Source organism: Molothrus ater, chromosome 1 (assembly GCF_012460135.2).
Source record: "Molothrus ater isolate BHLD 08-10-18 breed brown headed cowbird chromosome 1, BPBGC_Mater_1.1, whole genome shotgun sequence".
NCBI lineage: Eukaryota > Metazoa > Chordata > Aves > Passeriformes > Icteridae > Molothrus > Molothrus ater.
Window position 1 is genome coordinate 15,812,413 of NC_050478.2, and position 19,653 is coordinate 15,832,065.

The window sequence follows — 19,653 nt, forward strand, 5'->3', positions numbered from 1 at the left end:
TTGCAAGTCTCTTTTGCTTTAATGACACTCTCAAAGAAAAGTATGTTTGTGAATCATTTACTTTAGTAATTGGCTGGGCCCATCAACTGCTTGCCCTGTCTTAATTGACTTTTACCCCAGGCTATCAAAGCACTTTTACACATGTTCATGAATTGAATCCTATTCAATATGTGCTCCAGTTAATAGTGAGAAAACAAGGGCAGTAAAATTACATGATGAGTCCAAGGTCACAGCAGAAGTCTGCAGGAGAGCCCAGAACTGAATACAGGTTTCCTGGTGCCCCGGTTTCCCAGGGCTCCGGGAGTAATTGTCATTGACCTGCTTTTCTGTGAACATCTCCTTTTGTCTTCCAGCAGTGGCGGTGTGAGCCTGCAGCTGCTGACACATGATGCAGCCACCAAAGACAATGCTACCGGCAGCAGGGGGACTTTGAGCAGAGCCCTTGCACCCTGTCCCTGCAGGGTACCCGTGAAGTTCTTTGGGGCTTTGCTGGTTGGGAAACCCCTGTATTTTCCTGTGGTGAAGTCTTGTAGCTGACACAGTAGTCAGTCAGTAGAAGGTTTAAGTTTTGTCACAGAGCAGCTTCATGTGGATGTGACAATAGCAAGGGTTTCCATCAAGGAAGCCGTGCTGCCACAACTTCCAGTTTATTATTTAAATATCTTGACTCTCACAGGCAAATTGGGAGTTCTGGGTTTATAAAATACTTGTCTCCTCTGTGTTGTTAGAAAAAATTTCTGGAATTATTTTCTCATCTGCATGGCTGCAGCTCTGAGCTGTTTGTTCTCCTTGGTTGTAGAAGACAGTCCTGTTTAAATCACTTCTTCCCAAGACAAAAGCTTTTGCTCTGGTTGGGTAGTCATGGTGTGCCACATGGAGCAGGTCCTTTTTCCTGGAGCTCACAGCTCTCTGTTGGGAAAGCTGCTTTGGCCCTGGCTTTAGGGGATGGGAAGAGTGGGGGAACAGGCTGGACCATTCCATTGGACCATTTGAAATGGGACCATTTACTGAACATTGTCAGAGTGAAGGGACATCTTTTTGTCTTCATGATGTCACAGCCTGTAGAGATCATGATAAAAGCACAGAGGACAGAGCACATCTAAGACCTGCCTCCGCACCTGGGACTAATTTTTGCTACATATCCTCTGAGAACACTTTGTGGGCTGCAAAGGGAGGTACAGTGCTTAGAAGGAGGCACTCCTGCAGGTGTGTCTGGAGTCCTGCAGTCACTGAAGATTTCCCCCAAGTGAAGTCAAAGGACCTTGAAGTTAGAAAAAACAGAGGAAAAGATCCTAAAAGAAGAAATCAGTGTCCATGCTTCTAGGTCTCCTGTTACAGAGAAAAAACTGAAAACGTGAGCTGAACATAGCTCCACAGTCAGACACCAGAAAGCAAACATGATTTTGGGGACAATAGGAGGGATGCCTTGGGCTGGATTCACAATTAACAACAAATGATGGCTGGCAGCCCCAATTAATGTCCAAGGGGGATTGCCCAGAGGGTTGGTGTAACACCTTAGTCTGTGATTTGGGAAGTCTGAGGGCTGAGCTTCTCAGCATCAGTGCAGCTGCCAGGGACTCCCTTTGCTCCTGCATCCCCTTGCCCTCTGCCTGTTAGAGAGCAAGTTCTTTGGGCAGATGTTGCTTCTCGCTGTGCCTTTGCCCGGTGCCCAGATCAGCGGGGTCGTGGTCTCAGGTTGCTACTGCAGTGCAGACTGTGACTGCCAGAAGGGCAAAGATGAAGGGAAGAAGAGGAGGCAGGAGAGAATTCTGCCTTTTGATGGTCAATGTGCACAACTGATGGAGCATTGCTCCCCTGCAAAGGCCACAGTCCTGCAGCTGCCTGAGGAGATCTCCCTCTCCTGGCTTTCCAGAGAAGCAGACCATAGTCAGACATTCTTGAGCTTAGAGCTTCATCCTTAAAGGGCTAAAAGAACTAAATGTGGCTGAGAGAAAAAGCATACAAATGGAGTTTGCAGAAGAGAAAAGAGCAGTAAAGCCACTCACTGTCCTGCCATGTAGGACTCCTGAGGTGGGTAAAAATCAGTGTGATGGAGCAGGGTGACTCATGGGGCAACAGAGGAGAGAACCATTATTGTCCCCCTGCAAGGAGAAGGGCAAAGAAACCACGGATCAAAAGCTGCTGGTGGCTGTGTGTGCAAAGCTGAGTATCTGGACAGGAACACAGTGGGGCTGCATGAACCCAGCAGGCAGTAGAGTATCCCTGTGTCACAGCAGGCAGGCTCAGATCAAGATCCTGTGGGACATGGCAGAGCAGGTCTGCGTGCCTGGGCAAGCAGGGAGCACCAGGACTTGGCTCCCCAGGAGATGAAGAGCAGCTTCTGCAAGTCTGGCCTGCAAGTGGCCATTATGGACAGAAATTGTGGAAAACAGAAACACACAAACATGAGCAAGACAGGCCAGATGGGGGAAATACAGATGAATTAATTTAGAGGGAGGGGAAAAGAAAAAACACAGAGACATGCTGCACACCAGCCAACTCTTCAGCAACAGCACTGCAGCGTGTCATCACTGTGCCAAGTGAATGGGAAGTTGTGCTCTGCTCGATGCAAGTTATTGCTGTTTTATGCCTTTATAATTCTCCCTGGCCTCAAAAACTCCCTGACTGGGAGCCCTCTGTTTATGTTTTATGTCCCATCAGCAGTGTCACTGCTCAGGATCGGAACTTTCCTGCCATTCCTACAGAACTTGTTGTGGGCTTGGAGCCTCATTTCTGGAGGTGATCATTCATCAGTGCTTTTTACAGTGAAATCAAGCATACTTTTTCATAATTTGGTGGGGTTGGAAGTGATTAGGTGCATTAATTACTCCCCAAAAGACTGTAACAGGTTTTGTCTTAGATCCAGTTGCTGGGAAAATATTTAGGAACATATGCTGAAATCACCACATACCTGAAGTTTACCATAACTAACTAGCCACAGATGTGCTATTAAACCCCTGGTTATTTTTTCCTCTTGTCTATCCTATATGGCATGTTACAGCCATAAGATATTAAACTTACTTGGAACAGCTGCTAGTCAAAACCAAAATAGCTATTACCTTTTTGCAAGAAAAAATTCACATTGCCCATCCCAACAGTAATCACTTGCTTATACAATTGGCACCTCTTTTTAGCTTGGAACAGAGAAACTTCAGATATTTTATTGCTACATCAAGGGAAACACTAAGCATTGCTGTGGAAAAGGGAGGTTTTCATTTGCCAGTTCTCTGGTGCTTCTTTAGCTGTATTTTGACTTGGTATTCAGGGATCCTTTTCTTGAACTGCTTTATTGCTTCCTAGGCATCCCAAAAGAGCAGGAGGGCTGGGTAGGTATTGAATAGAGGGAAATAGTTCATGATGTCAGGTGGTGACCATTCTGCAAAGATGATTTAATTTGCTGATGATTCAATTGCTGTCTGTGCAAGGTGTTGGGCCACTGGCTGCTGAGGAGCAGAAATAGTGCACTCATGGAGAGTATTTTCCTTTAAGTGTAAGGACTAAGCTATCAGGTCTGTCAAATGTACCTTGAAGTCCTAAAGTATGACACATGAAAGTGTGCTGGAGGGAGGAAAAAATGGGGGGAAAAAAGCTAAAAATAAAAGACTAGTTAACACGGAGGAAGCGTACACCCATATGAGTGTGAGTTCCTGAACATTGTGAAGACTGACGAAAAGGCTGAGGGGTGTGGCACACAAATTACCCTGCAGAATTTAGCTGGTTTACATTTGGGAAAATTAGGTAGTGCTTCCAAAACTTTTGAAGTGCTAAATATTGTTAAAACAATCCTTACAGCTCTTTCATTCAAGGACTTGGCTCAGGGTACTCAGAAAATAACTAATGAGTTTCTCATCATAACACCCAAGAGAAATGGGAAGTTATCACAGTAATTACCCCTGTCACCCAGCTGGGGAACAGAACAGCTAAGCCTTGTTTTTCAGGGGTGTTTCTTGACTGAAGTATTTGTACAGTCATCCAGCTGAAAAGCTCTTGAGAAGGATTAGAAGCTCCAGCTGGCCTCTCAGCAAGGTGATGAGGGGAGGAAGACTCATCCCCCAAAGGTAGGGGAAGATAAAAGGAGAAAAGTTATGCAGGAGCAAGGCATGTTGGTGTTGGATCTATCCCACTTTTCTTAGTTTAACATTTGAATGCTTTCTACTTCAGAGAAGACCAATCCCTGCATTTCCTTAATAATGTTCTGTAGATTTGATAGTATATGCATTATGTACCAGGGTACAGAGTGGTACAATGCAGATGTTATGGCAGCTCCATCCATCTCCATGAAGCTACACATGGAGGCTCAGCTGTGAATGCCACATTGGCATTCCTGCAAGAGATGTGAGCTTCACTTGATGAGGAGGGAAAACTCACAGACACTGGGAAGAGAGACATGTGCAGCTGGGAAAAGGTACAGGTTTTAGCTTGATTTCTGTAATAACAATAAATTAGTAGGAGCTGTGGATCTCATTAACATCATTGTGCAGACTAGAGCATAAGGAAAACAGACTTCAAATAAGCTGAAAGAAGAGCAGCCTTTGGTCAGAACTCGTAAGTTACCACAAGGTGTTGATGATGTCTGTGGAAATGCCCACCTCACATGTAGTTGTGAGTGCTCAGCAGCCACCAGGTCATGCCTGATGTCCAGTGTAAGTCCAGTCAAGTAGTGGGTTCCACCCTGTCCTCCTATCAAACATCTGGCTACAGCTCAGCACCATCCTGCTTCTGACTCCAGATTTACTGTGTCAAGCTCAGATACTGACCTGCTGGAGTTACAGTGAAGACTGAAAATAAACTGAGGTGACCCATAGGCTTTAGCAAAAAATTCTTTGCCTTTTTCATTAAATTAATTTCAAATTTACTTGGGGGAAAAAGAGAAGAATCAACTTCATCTTCAAAACAGCTGCAATCATATTCTTACTAGTACAGATAATTTAACTTGCAAATACATAATGGGTGCTGACCAGGTCTTTATTTGGGAGAGTAGACTCTGAAACAGTGGAGATCCTGGGGGAAGAGAAGCACAAGGGCCAGAGTGATAAAGGTATGTGAAGTAATGTAGAAACCAGAGAGGCCTTTTGGGAATGTCTCCTCCCTTTCCTGAACATATATGTATAAACAATAAGCTGGAAGATGGCAAATACAGTACAGATAAAATCATTCTTATTTATTTACACTGATATGTCTGGGCTGTGAAATTACTGCTATTAAGAGGGAACTGAAGCCCTGGGGTTTGTTAGAAACAAAATAAAATATATACTGATGGCAGAAGAACCTATAGCTACAGCAGTAAATATCAAGAAATAGTGTCTGGAAAGGTTCTAGTCTTCAAAACTTTGATCAGACTGTAATTATTGGGAAGATAAAGGAAAGCTGCCCTGGAGCAGGTTACTCCCTTCTCCCAGGCCCACTCATTGCCATACAGAGAGGCTCAGGGGGGCTGAGGCACCTGTGTGCAGCTGGCAAGGGGGCAGCAGCAGGAGGGGCAGCTGGATCAGTGGCCATGGGCTGTGGGCCGACCATTGCCGTGGTAGTCCTCCTGCTTGCCACCAGGAGGCTGGAGATAAACACTGTGAGTGACTTCCTTCCCCCAGCATTGCCATACTTTGGGTACCAGTCATGGTGGAGCCTCTGCAGAGAGCCCTTCCCTGGGGAGTGCAGATTCTCCCAGGAAGAGGAGAGCATCCTTGAAACTGTGTTTTAATATATACAATAAACTCTCTTTTTAGCAATACTTTGTGTCATAGTTTCTATTAGGTCCATAAGGACTGAATTAATAGCTATTTGACTGATTTCAGCTTTTAGCTGTGGTAATATTAGTTTTCAAATCTTAAGTTTCAAAAGGCAGCATTGCCCTTTTTGAAATAGTGCCTCCCTCCAGTGAATTTGCATGAGCTGCTTTTATGAGATCAAGGGGAGAAAGTTATCTCCAGTAGGTAGTTTGGGGTTTTTAAATAAGAGAATCTGAGCACAGTAGCAAGGGCACAGAGTGAAGAAAGGCTTGTTTGTAATGGGAGCACTCAAAAAGTTCAACAAGAGTTTGCAAGACCCCTTCATGTCAGGACATTCCCACAGAGAGCCTCACCCAAAATGCTGAAATTACAGTCTTCCTCGGTTAAAGAAAAAAATGGGAGAATGGCTTGTAATTTTTGGACCAGGAAAGCTATGTTTATCTTCCAAGCCACAGCCCCTTGAAGACGTGACTGTCATGCAGGGTTAAAGAGCAGGCAAGGAGCCCCAGAGGGACGGGCTGTGGCCGCTCAGCACCCAGCACCAGGCGTCTGTCTCCTGGAGCGAGGGGCTGCTCCTGTTATCTATCTGATACAGAGCAGTGTCACGGCTTCCCGTATCCAAACACATCTTGACACTGGAGATTGCACAGATCCCAGGCTCTGGAGGGAGGCCAGGGACGTGCCCCCGCCCCAGCAGCAGCTCACACCGCGGAAATCGTTATCGGGGAGCGGCGACATGTCACGGCCGTCTCGGATGGGCCGTGGGGTCAAAGGATTATGACTCAAATCCATTCTTCATAGAGAAATCTTCTCCAAATGCCTGGCTACACTATGAAATCACACAGGGAGTGTCCTGTTATCTGTGGGGGTGGTACAGAGCCACCTCTGCTTCATGCAGAAAACCAGAAAAAGAAAAATACAGCTGTGCAGAGCATCCCTGCTGTACAGGGTCAGCTTTCCAAGCTTCTTCCCTTCCTTTCTACCTGCTTGTAGACAGGTTTAGCACAGTGAGTGGGGATATGTTTCAGCCCCACAGTAATAATCTTGCCCTGTGCATGTATATTTTAGTCTTGAATTTAACTCTTATTTGCTCTCTTATTCTTTTACACACATTTCTGCAAATACAGATGTCATCCCCATTTCTTATCTACTCTCAAGTGGAATTGCTTATTGAAGAGATAGGAAAGGAGATACTTCTTTGGAAAAGTACTGGTACCAAGAACTTATCTGAGCAGCATTATGGAAACACAGTTTTGCTTGACAACCTTTTAAGTTACAGCAACTGTGCAAAGGATTGCAGCACCAGAATGTCAGCGTGTACCGGGCTTCATTTGGATTTGAAAGTCATTGAAATCTGTTAGTTATGTTGTTGAAATTTATACTGATATTACAAGGAAACCTTTCTTGGAAGGCAGAGAAATACAGACTCTTACCAGAAGATTTTCCTGATCAAGCTGTGAATTGTTCTATTTCCTTCCTTCCTTCCTTCCTTCCTTCCTTCCTTCCTTCCTTCCTTCCTTCCTTCCTTCCTTCCTTCCTTCCTTCCTTCCTTCCTTCCTTCCTTCCTTCCTTCCTTCCTTCCTTCCTTCCTTCCTTCCTTCCTTCCTTCCTTCCTTCCTTCCTTCCTTCCTTCCTTCCTTCCTTCCTTCCTTCCTTCCTTCCTTCCTTCCTTCCTTCCTTCCTTCCTTCCTTCCTTCCCCAGAGAGAAAATGGAACTAAGCACCAAAATAATAAAAATAATAGAAGATTATTTTTAGCAAAGCTTCATTCAGATTAATCAAAAGGCATCCATGTGCATGTTACGAGGTGGGCTTGTTCTGAGGTCACCTTATGCAAAATTTATGCAGCCCCCAATTCACTAAAGGACTTCCAGACCCATCTGTGGAAATTACACCTCTACCTCACCATATTTTCTCTACTTCAGATGAGAAACAGACACCACTGAAGCCTTTTTTATCACATCCTTTCCTTCCCTGGATCAAGCTTCACCCCTGCCATTTGGGCATACTGCAGCACTGTGACAGAGAAGCATCATGCAGGCATCCCTCAGAGGAGACAGGCTGTTTAAAGACCAGGGTGCTGTGGGACATTTACACCCCACACACACTTTAATTGCACTGCCACTGTGCCCAAACCCAGTCACCCCCTCAGGCAAGTCCCTGCTCTGGGGGTCCCACATCCCCCTGTCTAATGTGAGACCTCATAAGTTCTGCCTTCACCTGACAGAGATCTGAACCTGGAAGGAGATTCTTTGTTCAAGCTCTGGAGTGTTCTGGGAGAAAAGCAGCCAGCCAGCCTCTGAATGAAGGACTGTTTGAAAGGAGATTAAACCCTCCCCTGCATGTGCAACTTCCAGCCAGGCAGCCTACATCAGAGAAGTCAAGCTGCATCCACCCCAAGGGGAAAGTTAAAATAGAACTGAATCTTCTTACTTCAGCTCCATCTTTTGTTGTGCCCTGCAGGCAGTGTTCACCTGAACACCTACCCTCCAAAGTCAGAGTATGCTTGCCTAAAGTGAAAAATGGCACACACAGCCCTATCTTTTTTATTCCCATCAGCCTCTGTTGTCCCTCTATTGAGCATGAACTTAGTGGTCATGAGCAGCACCACTAATCATGTAGGTACTTACATATTTCTGAGGGGAAGCTGAAGAGTGAGTTGCAAAAATTGTGGGGTCCCTTACCCCACATATTTGAAAATAGAGGCAAACAAATCCCTACAGAACTAACAATACTGCTTTAAGATGCTGTTCTCTACCTGCCACCTTCCCCTCTACAGAGTCAGATGTATGGATAGTGGGACCTGCACACCCATTTCAACACCAAGTCAGTGGTTCCAGGCTGGATGGATTTCTGGACTACACTGGGCTGAAGGTTTTGCAGTGAAGGAAGTTCTGCTGAGGGCAGTTTCCTTGTACAAGTGAAGGAAGCAGCCCGGGGCAATGACACCATAACCCAGTGCAGCTGTTTCTGCAGCATCATTTGTTTGCATTCTAGGATGCATTGAAATAGCATCTTGGAGCATTTCTGTTGCTGCTTATCCTCTGACTGGGCTGTTGTTAATGCAACACTCACTCAATGAAGTGTTTGGGATGAAGTCCAAAAAAGCACTTAGGTGCCTAAATCCAAGACAGTGATTCACTGCTGCCTAAGGACTTAGGTTCCCCCCTTTGTATGCCCCTTCCCTGAACCTCTTTAAAAACCTGGACTTCTGCAGAAGGTTGACTCTAGGTGCTGACATCTTGACAGGGCTTGGCCACCAGAGCCTGCCTGCTGTGTCTGTGCTGTGCAGCCCTGCAAATGAGGTGGTTGTGTTTGGGATACCCAGACACTCTGTGGATGTGCCAGAGCTTTGAATTCAGCAGCCACAGCTGCTCTTGCTCAAACTGTGGCTAATGTTGGTTTTTCCAGCTGATATAGCCACCGTGGGGCTCTTTGCAGACAGAAGATCATGAAGAGAACAGCACAAAGGTGATTTTATGCTGATGAGGGAGGAGGCAGTCACTAGCTTGGCTTGAGTATGTTTCCCCCATGTAACACTCTCCTCCTCCCACTCTCTAACTCCACAGTAGAGGTGATGAAGATGCCTTTCACAGAAAATGGGGTTTTTCTCCTCCGCTGTTTTTGCTACTGGTGGCCTGATGGGGAATGGTGGAGGCAGGTCTGGCATCTGCTCCTTGTGTGGAAACTGGATGGGTCATGGGATGCAAGGCTCAAATCCACTCATACTGCCACCTCTCAATAGAAATCTATAGAATAGAATAGCTTAAAGGCATTCCTAACGAGGTAAAAAAATCCTCCAATAACCAACTCCTCTATTACATTGCAGAGTATGTACGTCCATGTGCCTCTTTTCTCAAGATAGAGCTCAAAATAGTTGCCAGAAAACTGATTATAAATTGCAGTGACTTACAGGGAGTGAGAAAGAGCATAGTTGCTCTTCTACTACAGCTTATTCACCTTGCTCTTAAAAAGCCATTTACTTCCAAGAAAGCTCTGAGTAGATGACAAACTGAGGCACACAGTTTCAGTGCTGGGAACTGCTTATTTGGGATGGCAGCATCCCTTGCTGCACTATGTTTGGGTGCTCTGACATCTTGACTACATTCACATGTCTTGCCATGAGACCATTACACTTTGCCAGGTTTCTCCTCTTGTCTGATAAAGCAGTTAGGGCTCTGTGTGACAGAAACTTGCACTTTTCAAATATAAATCTCAGGTATAGCTCTACATGCACAGGCTGTTTTCCTCATTAAGCCCTTCGGTTACTGCTCTTTACCTAAATCCAAGCTGGGCTGTAAAAGGCTTAATCGATGCAACACATTCACTCTTGGTGATGTCAGGGAGCCACTATACCCATCTAACAGATGAGCTGATCTGCTAGCCAGTAAATTTGGGATGACAAGAAAAGTTTATCATGTTAAACCAAATGCCATCAGCACCCTTCAGTTCTGCAAAAGTGCTCTAGTTCTTCAAAAAGCTATTACTGAGATGTGTAGGGAAAACATGAGATCTGAGCCACTTCCTGCTCCAGCCTTCTGCAGTTGGCACCTCTTCCCACAATCAGGAGAAGATCCCAATGTGGAAGCGTGTTTCTGAAAAGATTTCAAGGACAAGATTTGGAATTTGGTGTCTTCTCTGCCTACATGTGTCCTCAGCAGGAAAACTGCAGAGCAGCAGAAGAGGGAAGATGAGAGCTACTGTGGGACAGCAAATGAATCTCCTGTAGATCTGTCCATCCACGTGTGTCTGTCTGGGCCCCATCCTCTGGCCCTGCTGTGATCCATACTTCAAAGGGGCCATGATTCCTTCTCAAGTTACTGCTGCTGGCAGAACAGCAGAGCTGGCAAGTGAGCTTTCAGGAATGTCTTTATCCTTCACGATCCATATGAAATAGGTCCAAGTAGTAATATTTTTGGAGAGCCAGATACACAGATTTTGCAAAGGTTGGGAGCAGCAAAGCACACTATTAATAAAACAGTCACACTGTTCTTGGTTTTGGTCTTATTGTGATAATTATAAGCAGAAGTGTTCTTTTGTCTGGTCAAAGATTCTGCTGCTTCAAATTTAGAGCTGTCAGAGAGAGCTGAGCAAGAGGGCTTCGTTCAATGGATGGCATTATCTGCTTCAGCAAGTGCCATCATTCTCCTTCGGCAAGATCAGTGGAAGAATAAAGAGGAGCTTGTCTGAGGACCCACTCTCCCATCCACTATTAACACTACTGTAGCTCAGAGTAGCCTACCAATGGTGTCTTGGCTTAGAGAAAAAATAGATTTTTTTCTAAATATATATAAGCATATCCATCACTGTATACAATGATGAAAGCTAGAACTACTTTAATTGTCATATTTTTTATATTAATGATGACTTCTTTTAACATAGTGCCTTCAACAGGGAGAAAAAAAAAGGACAAACTCTCAAAATACTGGGAATTAGATACAAAGAAGAAACTACTCATAATTGTCTTTTTTTATGCTCAGTCAAACAGGAGAAAAGTGCCTTCTGGCAGCATGAACCTGCCTAGGAGTGGGGATTCTGTTCTGATAGTCAATAATTTTCTCTTCACATTTTCAATTGGTAAGACTCAACAGCTACCATTAAGAATCAAAGTCTTGATGCTCCAGAGGCCAAAGCACCCACCATTTCACCTCATTTGTAATTTAACAGGTTTATCATTTACACTATGTTGTCTCTTTTAAAGGAGATCCCAGTGGAATTACCCAGTACTCAATTTCAGGTGCAGGAGGAAAATGTGCAGTGGAGCATATTCATGCTAGAGACAGACTTTTGTGCCTGGGTACACTGCAGTGGATATTGCTGAAAAGGGCAGCTTTTCTGCAAAGTTCTGTTATATCCCTTCAGCAGGAAACAATTATCTGTAATACCAATTTCCCGCAGAATTTTGCAAATCCATCCCTACAGGGATTTCACCTTTCTTTGTTTCCCCTGCACAGCACAGAAAGTCTGACTGCAGTCATACAAAATCAGATCTGACTCATTTTAATTTTCAGCCTCTGGCAGCTGAAGGGAATAATCTCATTTTTGACTAGAAGGAGATGAGCAAACAGGGTAAGGGCTGGTGATCAGAATCCCCAGAGGACCTCCAGCAGTGCCCTCCCACCGTGTCCATTTTGTGATGAGAGGCCCAAAAGGAGGGGTGGAGGATGCAGTGGAGTGGTCCCTGCCCTAGGGGCACCCATGCCTTGGAAGGAGAAGGGGTCCAAATCCAGGCATGCCAGGGCCCCAAAACATCTGTGGGAAGGGGCACTGTCATAACCAGTGTGTGCCTGGAGATGCCCCTTGCAGCACCTGCTGCCACCCCAAATGTTGTCTGAAGACCATGAAATCCCCATGGCAGAGCCTGTGGCTGCCTTGAACCACTTTTCTTTCAGCTGCAGCATAGAGGTGTTCTGAGGAGGATTACAGCCATGGTAACCAGGATTCACATTTTCAGCAGTTTTCTGCATTTTTTGTCTTTGTCCCCTCTTCCCAAGCAAGATATCTCCCTGCACAGCTTCCTGACAGTGTGGGCACAGCCCTGCCTGTGCCAGCAGGCCTAGAACCAACCCACGGCACTTGGGAGGAGTCTGCCTTTTTCTTCCACCCTGGAAAGGAGCTCTGAGCTCAGTGTGGGGGTGCTCAGATTCCACACTGGGCAGGACATGCCCAGGGAAAGGGGATATGTGGGGTTCACAGGGGAGGTGGGCATACAGAGCAGGAACACTCTCCTCAAGCAGTTCAGCATGTTTAGAGCTACTGTATTGAAATAATCCTCACATAATCCACTTTGTTCCACCTCTATGGACATTTTTGGAGGGCCTTGGCTATGTGGTTAGGGAAGCAGGTACGGTGAACAGGGACAGTCCATTTTCCTGTTCCCAGAGTCTGGGATCCCAGCAGCAGTGGGACCTCACCCCCTGACTGACAGGGACAAGTACCAAGCTGGATTGTTTAGCTGCATTTCCCACCAAGAGGAGGCTTGTGACATTATGCTGTCAGTCCATCTGCACCAAGCAGTGTGTGGCTCTGCTATAGCAGAGGTGTTCCAAGGCCATGACGTCCCCACGGGTTTGGGACACGCGAGGAGCTGGCTCTGACCAGCACCAGCTGCCCCTGGCCAGGCGAGCGCTGGCTGCTGCCAGGGCAGGGGGGCTCAGGGCAGCAGCTGAGGCAGCCCCAAGGGCCAGACCCTGCAGGAAACCACTCTGACAGGCTCCCAGAAGCCACTCCATCACTGTTTGTCCCTCTTCATCCCCAGCTGTTTATTAACTCAGGCTCAGCTGACCTGACATTCAGGTAAGCCAAATCTGATTTTCCGGCTGAGGGAGCCCTCAGATCTTCACTGTTTCCAAACAGATTTCATCAAGGAAAGCAGCATGCCCAGCTGCCAGCTGGAGGAAACTCAGACCTTTGCAAAGCTCTGGCTGAGAAGCAAGGAGCTGCCCTGGGTACAGCACATGGCTGAGGGTCTGACCTGGGATGTCCCATCAGGTCCCATGGGTGGCCCAGGGTGCAGCTCCTCCCCTGCACAGAGGGCACAGGGGGATGTTCATCCCTCTCCAAAATGCAGAGTGCATCAGTGATGGTGGTGTTGAGGTCCTGGGACCACTCTGGTGATCTGGTTCAGTAAGGAAGGAAAGGCAGGAGGGGCCCAGCCTTTGGGGGTACAAGAGAGATGGACAAACAAGGTGAAGAGACCCCTACAATATAAGGAATACCCTTTGATATTTTTTGAATTGTTGTGCACCTGGTACTAAAGATGGACAAATGACATTTAAATTTCTTAAGGTTTTTTTTTTCAAAAACTGTACACCTAAATCACAGCTGTCTTTTTAAAATATACTGCAAAATACTTGTTCAAAAGCAACCTTTTTGTGTAACAAGTGACTTAAAGGAAAACAGTGACAAAATTCGAGTTCTGGGAAGAAAATTTTTCAGTCACAAAAGTCTGAATAGCTCTGTTCTCCACTGCTGATGCTTTCAGACCTGCTCAAAGAATGTGCATGTGCATATGGAGCTGTGATTTGCCATTATTTGGGATATCTTTGTTGTTGGCCTTGAAGCTGCAGGAGAGCTGCCTTGTTTCCACAGTAGAAGTGAGTACAGAGTAGGCTGCCATTGTCCAAGAAGTGTGAGTACATCTGTGGAGACACACAAACCCACAGCACAGAAATTTAAAGCTATGGAGCAATTCTTCAGGGCTGTTAATATAATCTGATATTCAGCCCTCATCATCCATTTTTAGTCATAATCTTTTTACATGTTAGACCTCTCTAGCAATCTTTAATTTAAAAAATTCCTTTCCCTCCTGAGATCTCAGATGAATGGGGTAAAACTGTCATTTGCATGATAATCAAGGTCTCCTTCAAGGAAAGGGTAGGATCTGGATAAATTAGCTACAACTTGGCAAGAGTGGGAATATCTATCAAAAGTTTGTCTTCTTAATTCCAGAGTCCAGGTGATCACAGCTTTTTGTAGAAGCTGGGAGAGCAACAGCCAAGTGAAAATGCCCCAGCTTGGTCTTCTTGGCCTCACTCTACAAAAGGGGTTGGTGGCACCAGATCTTGGCATATTTGTAAGGGATTTCTATTTTTCAGTCTCGGGGTTTAGTTGTTATTTGAATTGGAACATTTTTCATTCAGTTGTAGCAGAGTTGCAACGTCCTGTGACGTGCCACAGCATTTACAAAAATCAACAGCAGTCCAAGTCCTTTGTTGACTTGGAACACTCCTGGCTATTTCCAAGTGCCATGGGAGAAGCAGGGATCACAGCCTTCCTCCACAGCACATCCTTGAGGAGGATGTCATTACTGAATTGGGTTTTCTGCTGGGTGTGCTCTGACTGACAGCCAGAGCCCACCCAGCCTATGACAGCTCCGTAATAGTGGAAGCTTATCTGCCAGCAGTGCCAATAAAAATAAATCACCTACTTGCCTTATGCTCTGAGGAGATGAAAACAGAGTCATCAATGGTCTTGTGTACTTCTACACTAACTCAACGCCCACAGCATTCCTTTTTTAAAATCAAATTGCAGGATTTGAGAAGGCTACTATGTACTGGAGTACAGAGCTGAGGTTTAGTGGGTATGAATTATGAGGTTACAATACATTCATTGTTTGTTTAAATACTGTATTTTCAAATTAGGTTTGCATGTATGAGTGCAATGTTCTCATTGACTAGAGCAATACACAATGGACCACCCACAATTTGGGAGGGTGCCACGAGTTTGTCCCTCTGTGGGCAGACATCACTTAGTTTTTCATCCCCATTCTGCCTATATATCTTCAGCCTGGCCTTACTTGTTCCTTCTAGATGAGCTGGAAGCATATGTGGATCACATAATTTTCTGTGGTGACCTCATATACAGCAAAAAGATGTTTTTAAATTTGAAAATCCTCAAAGCCTGTAGAGTTGAGACCTGTACCACTGATCCAAAATTCAGCTTTAGCATTTCCCACTCATTCGGTGTGGGAGTAAATCAAAATTTATTCCTCTGAAGTCAGAGATTTACATAACTTTAAGGCAGGGATGAGTGAGCATACCTCATCTGTCAAGGGGGAGCTACATAGCAGGTTGATTTTTATGATATACTGGGGTCTCAGCTGTTTTGCTGTAGTTTTGTCATCATCCCTATTACCAGTCCTCCTACATTCATAAAAAGTAAGTGAGCAGGCAGCCAAATACGATGCACTGTGTGGAGGAATCACTTCCTCTCATGTTGCATTGAGATCAAATTACATAACTCAAATCCACCAAGGGCACAGCCCCTGGTTGTATTTCCATCTGGATCACATGTCCTTGCCCCTTCCCCCAGCACTTGCAGGGGAGATGCTTGGACAGGTTGTTATTTATGTCGGCACAAACTGGTGGTACCAGGCACGTCTCTGTGGCAGTGCAGGCAAGCATTAGCTCCAGCACCATTGTGGAGCATATGTATGTGATGAGATAACAGACATCTGGCAGTGAGTAGCTACTGGAGCTCTGTAAATCCCTTGGCTTGTAGTTTTGTACAGAAAAACTACCTCCAGCACAGTATATGACTGTATAGGCTTGAGTACCAAATTAAAGATTGTGTTGGTTCTCACAAAGCACGGAGCTGTGTGGTGCTGCTTTTGGATCCCCAGCTTGGCCCTTGTGCCCAATTCCCCTGAGAGACAGGGAACCCTCAGGTGTCTCAGGACCTGCTTGTAATTCTCCAGGGTTTGCTTTGCATGCCAGGATTTTAGCTGGGCCAAGTAGCTCAGCATCTGCCCTTGGGCTGTGTGTCCCAGCTGAGACCCTGCACATGATGTGTGCTGCCTGCACGAGTCTTGCCCAGGAGAGCCCACAAACACAGCCCAGCCACCCCACACCACAGCCCCATCACACATCACTGCCAGCACCTCGCTGTCCTGGATGTGCCCACCATGCTTTGGGCCTGAACAGATGGGAATGCCACATTTCCCACTTCTGGGACATGTGAAATGAGTGTTCAGGTCCCTGCTCCAGGTGCAGGCTGAGCATTGCATCCAACTGCTGTTTAGGACATGAAGCCTAAACCCCTGTGTTATTAACTCAAGGTTAACATATAGTTATTCTTATTCCAAGTCATGAGATTGCAAACACCATTAATATTCACCACCAGTGAGAAGCCTGAGAGAGGCAAACCTGCTGTGGAACATATAGCACATTCATTTCTGTGATGGGTCACTGCCAGCACCAGGACCCCTGGGATGGGTGCCGGACGAAATTCAACTCTCTCTTGCACTGCCCTGCAGCTAAACTGACTTCAGTTTGCATCCCCATGGCTTTATGTGGTAAATTGGTGGGATATTTGATCTCAGTACCCAGAATAGGAATGAAGTGTCTGATTCCAGTGCATGATATTCTGCAAATATCTATTTGAGTAGCCAGGTCTGAGTAAAAGAAAAGAAATCAAACAGAGGGATATGGAAAAATCTTTTTATGCCTATAAAAGGATCACTTCAAAACCACAGGATTTTGTATAGGAACCTTTTTCCTTAAATAGTAGAAACAGTCACTGGGTGCATTCCATCAGTGTAAAAAATGGGGGTTAGAAAAGAACTGCTGTGTACAATAGCAGTTTCCTCTCTTCCTTTCCTCCCCCCACCTGCTCATGTACCTTGTCTTGTCCCCTGAAACTGTGCTTGTAAAAGCCATGAAAACTGTATACTTACTATATATATATATATATATATATGTATTTATGCACATAGATATCATCAAACCCATGTCCATATACATATATGTATGTGCTGTGTAGTTAAAGAGGAACTGCATGGTAGGATTTTTTTGCATTCTTCATGAAACACCTTTCCCACAAAGATGAACAAAACTTGGCAGTAAATCTTGCTGGGTATCTAAAACACCAGCTCAGGCTCCTCCTGCAGGTCCACACCTGCAGCCTCCTCCTGCCACCAGCAGCCAGAGCCAGGACTATGAAACCCAGAGCTCTTTGGCCATGGGCCAAATCCCTGCCAGGCAAAACCCCGCTGACATCACGGGGATTAGAGGGGTGGCTAATCAGGACTGTGGGATTTGTGTCAATCTTTTACTCAGGATGCAATGCTGTGTTCCCCTGTGGTCAGTGGGGGTGGTCAGGGGCTGTGAAGGCCCTTGGTGTCTCCGGGGGTGAGCAGCTGTGGGGTGGCACTGGGCTTTAGGGTATCCTGTGTGTGCTTCCGTGGGAAGGAGCAGCAATGTGGGAATGGCTCTCCCAGGGCACAAGACTCCAGCAGCACTTGGAGCAAGGGTCCTTCCCCTGTCCTTTCCATCCCAGGGGTCCCAGGCTGGCAGAGGACAGGAGGGGAGAAAAGGTTTCTGTGACTCTGGGGTTCATTGGCCCCTTTGTCTCAGAGTGGGTTGGGGAAAGGAGTCAAAATATTCCCATCTCCAAACTGGGGACAGGCTCAGTAGAGACTGAAACCTTTTTGGAGGGATTTGTGAAAAAACAGGGTGGTGTCTTTAGTACTCTATAAGAAGGGTCTTGTGTTCACATTAATGTGATGAAAATTTCATGCAAAGGGTCCCCAGGGATTCAGGCTGGCTCCAGTCCATCATTCCTTCCCATGCCTAGGTGAATCCTTACAGATGTCTGTATAACCTGTTCTGAAAAATCTTTAATAACAGAACCTCCACAGTCTCCTGAGACTAAGTATTTCAGTGTTTTACTACACTTACTATTAAAAACATTCCTTAAATCTGTATTAAGTCTTTCTTAACTCCCTCCCAGCCAGACCCAGTACACACCCTGACTGAAATTTTAGCATGTGGCTGATATCTGCAGCAGGGACAGAGACCAGGTTATTAATTTTCTTGTTTATCAGCCCTTTATATGCTTGACAACATTTTTTTTCTCTCTTTAGATTTCTGTTCTTCAATCAAACCCAGTTTTTTTTGCCTACCTTCCTGCACATACCCATATACACCCTTTTTGAGGAATACAATCTCCTTCCATAAGAAAAATCTTTAGGTGAAGTCTCACACTGGCAAGGGGAGCTGAACTGAGGGAAGAGGGATATCTTACAGGCTGTGTTTCTATCTGTGTAGTTTACAGTGCTGTTTGGGGTTTTGTTTGCAGCAGTATGACATTATAGGTACACATTAGGGGCAGCCCATGACCCATCACAACCCGTGGGCTCTTGGGGCTGAGCAGCAGCCCACAGAGTCAGTGCCAGCCTGTCTCAGGACACTGGGGAAAGCTGTGTACTCATCCCCCCAAACTGCATCTTTGGGGTTTTCAGTCCCTATTTCCAGCTGTCATTCCACAACCTACAGTCAGCACAACACCAGCCATAGCTGCAACAAGCATGGTACTGATTTTCACATTGCCTAAGCTGTCACTGAAATGTTGGTTAGTTCTGTTATTAGTTCTGGGAAGAAGGGAGACCCCCACAGTCCCATTCTAGGCACTCCCAAGTCAGCAGGGAAGTATTGACACATTTCACATACAACTTTTTAGTGGTTTCACCCTTCCCACAACAGTTTCACTCGAAATTCTCATTTCTGCTCATTTCTGCTGCTTTCTTATGAAAGGGCTGACACTGTCATGGTTGCTAGAATCCAGGAGGGAAGTGGTGAGAGTGCACACCGTTGCTCCCGCTCCATGTACTGATCTAGAAAACACCTCCTGAACATTTTTTAATGTGACCTGGCAGCAGACCAGGGTAAATGGCATGTTCTTTTCCCAGTGCTTTGGCCCAAAGTGTGTTTCAGAGGCTTAAAAGAATAGTCAGTCAATTAAATGTGATAAACGAGGCCATTTGTCACCAGCATTTTCGCTTTTCTTTAAAGTATAAAACGAGATAATGAGCAGGGCTTGAAGAAATCCTTTGTGGAGTTGCAAGCCAAGGTCACATGATATACAGAACGGATTTTCTGCCTCTCCCATCATGAGAATGTGATCTGACAATACTCCCCCTTCTGACACAGAAATCACAGACAATGTTAAGAGAGAGAGGAAAAAAATCACTAATGGTTGAAAAAACAGTGAGATGTTGCAATGAAGATAGGAAAAGAAATGCACTTATTTAAGGGCAAATTTACCCCCACTGCAAGCTTCCTGTAGGTGCTGGTCAATAGGAACACTACCACAGAGCCAGCTGCACAGTACCTTCATCTCACAGCAAAGCCTCGAGCAGAGATTACCCACACATCCCCTCCTCAGCAGAGAGCAGGGCACGTACCCAGGGCTGGCAGAGTTTGGTGGAACAAATGGATCACCCATGACCCCAGCAGAGGGGAGGGGACAGAGCTGAGATGGGCTCTGGGAACTGGGGGGTCCTGCAGAGTGTGAGTCCCTGGGCCTTGGGGCTCCAGGTGTGGGAGGGTATTCCTCCTGTAATGCCCACAGGTACATCCAGCACACTGGGACACCCACTCAGTGACAGCCATGCCACACAGCTATGTGTGACACACAGCCCACAAGAG

General features: G+C 45.8%; 1 protein-coding gene across 2 annotated transcripts in view; it reads right to left on the reverse strand.

The window, feature by feature from the left end:
• Positions 1-19,653, reverse strand: part of JCAD (junctional cadherin 5 associated) — a 60,283-nt gene that overhangs the window by 29,767 nt on the left and 10,863 nt on the right. The window lies entirely within an intron of this gene.